Consider the following 6,338-nt stretch of genomic DNA (forward strand, 5'->3'; position numbering starts at 1 on the left):
TTTTAACAATAAACCTATGATTTGTTGTGATAATATTGTGGACATAGCACTTCTCATATATTATAGATAAAGTACAGATATTTTATTACGATTTATTATTTTGAGGAATGGTTGCATACAACACACATCTCACATGGACTAAGCATGGGGCCTGCCCATATGTGAGAGGAGGGGTATTGTATGCATCTGTTACACAAAATACCACTTCTTCCTCCTTATGATTCCATGTTCTCCCTAGATTGTTTTATTGGTCGATTTGCACCCGAAGATGAATTGAAATACAATAAACAATTTTTCCTTTTGTTTTTTTTTTTTTAACTTTTAAACTGGATGAGATGAATGAAGTAATTTGTAATTTAACATTGGCCCGTTCAGCCATTCACTACAAAACTTCATCGCACCTCCCTTTTCTTAGGTAGGAGATATGGGAAGGGGACAGGGAATGAACTTGTTCTTTGGAACATAGGTTGTGATCAAATATGAGAATGAGACAAAAATAAATGCATCACAAAACTAAACTAAACAGAAACAAATTTAGCATTGCTTGCTTAAATTTGGAGGCTAATCAGTTCATAGGCTCGTATTAAAGCTTTTCCTGAAGGGAACAGCTTCACATTTCCACATTCTTAATTACTAAATAAATTTGATTTCTACATAAATCTCCCATAGTTTTCTTTTTCTTTATTTAAAAAAAAAAATATTTGGATGAGCTTAGTTTTACTTATTTATTTAGTGCGAAAAATTAGTCGTATGATATCTTACCTAGAAAAAGTGAATTTTTATTTAATTTTTAAAATTGTACTTAATAAATAAACAAAAGAAGCTAATAGAAAGAACAAAAAAAATCATCCAAAGGGGGCTCACAATCAGAAAATTAGCAAAATATAAATGTTACATTTATCCCTCACCTCACTATCTACTTATAAATTTATTTTTTCTTTAAAATCACAATTTATTACTTTCATATTATGTATCTATGTGTATATATTTATGTATGAATGTGTGTGTATATATATATATATATACTCAAATTGTAAAAATTAAATTGGGATATATTATTATTATTATATACTATATTTGGGCAATCCAGAGAACAATCAAAATCTTGAAAGACAATACATGAAGTAGACAATTACTACCTTAGACTTGGGTATACTTGACGATAAATTAGATGATGACAAGCCATAAACAAATATTATTGTCAACATAATAGCAATAATTTATTTAACTCCCAAGCATGACCGGAGGTATGAGGGTAACTACTACATTCATATACCTAATTTCTAACGCAAAAATGAGTATAAAAGTCATTCAGCAAAAAAAAAAAAAAAAAAAAGAGTATAAAAGTCTATATGTGTATGTGAAAGCAGCAAAAGTCAAGTGTCATTGTTTATTTTATATTCCTAATTTTCTTAAGTATCATTGTTTTTCAGTCACATTGCTTTCATCCCAGCCTTAATTTGTTTTTTCTTTTTCTCTCCTTTTTTTTGGAAAACAAACAAGAATAATGCTACATGTACAAATTATTTTACAAAATTTTTTACAAACTGCTAATGTGGTGAGTGATTATTGGTAAATAAAAAAGTGATATTAATGATGAGTCTAGATGAAAATCAATAAGAGGTTGGCCACATCAATATTTTGTAAAAATATTGTAAAATGGTTTAGTGCCTGTAGCATTATTGAACAAACAAAGCAAAAACAAACATGATTGAAAAACAATGATACCGAAAACATGAATTCAAAATACAAGCAAACATACAATCCCTAAAACGTTGAACATGCTAATCTTGATCTTAGAGTTCTCTCTAAGTTTGAACAATAATATAATCCGAATAAGTTCTCAACATGTAAAGGTCATATCTAATGAATAAATTTTCCCTTTTTTTGTGGAGTTTAATAGAGGTAATTGGTAGAGAGTTTACCTTTACTTCAAATAAAGAGATTGTTTTTGTATTGACTATTATGTTATCTGCTTGAATTTTCATTAGACATATTTTTTCATAATATTACAAAATTTGTCTAGGACATATTCTACTTGATCTGGTCAACTTGTGCACTAACTTAGAAAATTTTAACCTAGACTAGATAAAATATGCCCTGAGAAGTCTAACCCTTATTCAATAGAGGTCATGTCATTAGTCATTTCTTACCGATCACCCTTGAACCCTGTAAGGGGGTGGGCTGTGCTAGTGGTATTGGGCTGCCTCCTGCTACACTAAGCCCAAGTTTTCTGGATAAGAGAGTCGGGACCGGTCTAGCTTCAACTTAAGGTGGTTCGGCTTGTGCGCAAACTAGGCCAAGTCTGCCAGGAACGTGTTCACGGCAGGCGGAACTGTTTCAGACAAATTGTGGCAGGCAAACATAATAATAATAGAATAAATAGAAAATATCTAACCACTTAAATGGGGAAATGACCAAATAGCCCTTAACATCAATTACAACAACAACACTATTTGTTTTCCTTTTACGGAAGAGAGGGAAAAAAGAAATAACAAAGAAACATCAAATGTTCACGGGTTAATCGGAATACCGGAGGAATTCGACCGGAAATTCAATTCGCAGGAGCAGAACCACAAAGGGGAGAACGTCCCTCCTTAAAGCAGTCAATCTCTCAGGAAAGAATCCTGCCGTAGAGGTTAACAGCCCTGAGGGAAACGGGCCTGAGTGGTTTTCTGTGTAGGTACTTTCGAGTTTTTTCTTACAGAGGGCCGGGTTTCATGAGGGAGAGAAGGGATTAATCTACCGGTGCATGCCCACCTTTCTATTTCTCACTATTTCTTTCTTTCTTCTCATTATGTTTTCCTTTTCTATTTCTTTTAAGTTTTCTATTTCTTTCTCTAAGTTCCGTTCATCCTCCCCCCTTCTGTTCACGGCAAGATCCTCCTTTTATAGTGCCTGTCGTGACCCGATTTTACTGTTTTAACCCTTAATTCCCTTTGTTTGGTCTGGGTGTACTGGCCGACTATCATTATTCCATTTGTGTGTCGCCCTCCCATCGCCAGACAAGGAAGAGTATTTTGTTTGCTAGTCTGTCGTGGCACCCTTTCCTGCCACGGTCTGGGTTATTTCTCTCTCCCTATCCCTCATGGCATGCACCTAATGGTTCCAACTCAGCTTGCCTCTTTTGGGTAGTAAGCCATCCCAGCATGACACCTCCCCGAAAGAGCTTGAGCCGGAATCATAAAAATAGATTTTTCCCCTCTCCCCACCACCAAACCGTGCCCTCTTATCCTCTGACCCCCCGACCTTACCATGCTCTGTATTGGTTGGGTACATGCTGGTGGTGCCTGGGCCTTGCGCGTGCCTTTATTCCATATGTGTCCAAAACTTGCTTGCTGCTCATTCGTCTGCCGTGGTCTGGAGGCTCGCCGTCCGTGTTTTTTGACCTCTTATGTGGGCTATTCTTTGTTTTCCCACTCCATTCAAGAGCTGGGCTTTGTCTGATGATGGGCCTTACATTTCTTTGGCCCATCCCTTGGTTTCCTTTATTTCTTGCAATGTCGTACTGTTATTCCTGCTGTAATAACTTAATCCTACTGTGCCTCTTTTGGGCCAGCCATTTATTCCTTCTCTCAATGGCTTGGCATGGTCACTGTTTTAGCTTTTACTTATGGGCTCCTATATCCTTTGGGGCTTTCCTTTGGGCATCCTTGGCCCGTTTGCTTTCTTTGAGCTTCCTTGGCCTTTTTGCTAATTTCACACTCCTATGGGCTTTTTACTAACTTCATTGGGCTTCCCTTGCCCAATAACCTTATTCTCATCCTTGGGGTTTATGGGCCTGCCATAAACCCCTTACTTTCTTAATTTGCATTACCTTGGGCCTGCGGTGGCCCTTTCTTGCTTTTCTACCTCATACACTGCCCATGGGATGCTATTTCTTTTTTTCCGGGCTTCTTTGAGCCCACTTGTCTCTTTAAGACCCATTTGTTTATTTCTTGGGCCTGTGATCCATTATTCCTGTTGCTTGGGCCTAATGGTTTTTCTGTCTACTTTGTCAATTCTTTGTTGCCCTCGTTATTAGGCTTTCTTTCTCACAAATGGCCCTCAACAAACCCTAAACCCTAAACCCAAAATATATAAAAAGCCAAAAACCGTTGATTGAGGGGGCAAGGTGCTCATTGTCATGCTTGAAAAGGCAATGTTTTTTGTTTTTCCTAATGTTAGAATAATTTTTCAATGTATATTTATTTAAAATTCTTATTATGAATATCTTAAACATCAAAACAAGTTTACTTTTAAGCATATTACCCATAGCCATAAGTCTTTAGACACTTTCAAAAGTAAAATATCAATTTTAGGATTGGCCACCTCGGTAATTCAATGATTTCTAGTAAAACTTTAGCTGTTTTTTAATTTTAAGTGAGAGGGGGGGGGGGGGGGGGGGGTTGTGATTCCTAGTTCTTCAATGAATGATAATTTGAAGAAGAAGCTCAATATGGATTGAACACAATTAAGATATTCTAAAAATGTTGGCTAATTCTCAAGAGAGTCATAACTCATTAGCATTATTTGTTCTCTTTTACGAGGATAACTAGGGTTCAAATCTCTTCTCCAATATTACTATAAATATCAAATTATCAATGAGAAATGATTGCTAATGGACAAACCGTGGCCAACCTAATAATTTAATAGCATGGGAATTTTGATCTTTTCATTGAGATCAAGTAAGGATTCACCTCTCTCAGCCATACATTTTTTAAAGGAAAACAATTGATCCCAACCATCCAAAAGTTTCCAAGGGCATGCAGTTCCAGGTACCATAGCTAACCATCTTTAAGGACACTAACAGGAGGTGAAGTGGTGCTAAAATAAAAACGAAGAATAAAGGACTCATTCAAGTTGCACACATCGACAGACTGAGAAACCATTTCCAAATAAAAACTAAGTAATAATGAGGAAACTAGGGCTCGACATTGCATGTGTCCTTATAACGCATTCAGAAGGCTGCCGGCTTCAAAAAGAGAAGAAACTATTTAGAGTCATAAATAATTACTGAAATAATCTTTGATATTTTATAATCAACTAAAAATATTCTTAATCCAAAACAACAAATAACATCTAATCCGATACCAATTCAAAGATTAATTAGAGTCATGTGTATAAGTATTTTTTTAGCACTATGAAGTAATTTAATTTCTCTATATTTAACAAACCAAAAACTGAAGGTACATTTTTATTTTTTTTTGACACAAAACGATAGTAGGCTATATTCAATTAATATCACGATGTACAATGGGAAAGAGAAAGGAGGGGCATTCTTCTAACCAAACAATAGCCTTTTTATTCTCTTTTACAGCACTAGCTAGAGCTAAAGCAGTACGGTTACATTTTAAAGGAACAAAAACAAAGGATATACTAACAAATTATTCACATATAAGCTTAATATCCTCCAAAATCCAAGCCACTTCTAGAGAGTGGAGTGCAGATCCTATCTGAATTAATGAAGTCCACCGGCTCAGCAAAATTACTCTCAACAATGACCTTGGAAAAGCAAGTGTTTTGACAAAACACAAAGGCCTTACGCATGACAGCAGCTGCTGTCCACAGTGAGTGCAGCTCCTTCCTGACACGCTCACAAGATGCTGCCAAAACTTCCCTTTCTGAATTACGAATTAGAAAACCCACACCAACTGAAGCTTTAGACCGAGACTGTGAGAGAGTAAGGTTTAATTTGAAAACTGAATCTGAAAGAGGAGGAGGCCATTTCCTGTCAGGTGCTGTCGGTACCGTTAATCCATTCTTATTAACCTCCATTAACTCCATCACATACACCGAAGCTCGACACTAAAAACCATCTGAACAGGGAGTTTTGTTTTCAAAGATGAATTTGTTTCGACAGTTCCATATCATCCAAAGCGCTACACACAAAATTTCAAATTCCAGAGAGTGCAAGGGAAAAGTGAAAAGAGTTCCTGAAAGGAGCTTGAAACCAAACGGCTTGAGCAAAGGAACATTCCCAGAGGAGATGACTACATGATTCCGTTGCATCTGAGCAAAGCACACAGGAGTAAGAGCTGGATATACGTTTATCAAAAAGCTTGGTACGAAGAGGAAGACTGTCAGTACAAGCTCTCCAAATGAAGGATTTGATCTTCGGAGGAATCAAGGAAGACCGGATGATATTCCAAAAAGAATGCCTACGACCTGAATGTGAAGAAGATGCCAAGTTGCCAAAGGAAGCATTCTCCAACTCCTTTTGAAGAAAATAAGCACTACGAACTGTGAAGTTTCCAGCCTTATTTTTTGTCCAAATCAGTGAGTCAGGAGGCAGTCTGAAATTTACGGGGATAGATTTAATGATGTCAGCTTCAAAGGGATAGAAAACAGAATCAATC

This window comes from Quercus lobata, chromosome 10, assembly GCF_001633185.2.
Source record: "Quercus lobata isolate SW786 chromosome 10, ValleyOak3.0 Primary Assembly, whole genome shotgun sequence".
Classification (NCBI taxonomy): Eukaryota; Viridiplantae; Streptophyta; class Magnoliopsida; order Fagales; family Fagaceae; genus Quercus; species Quercus lobata.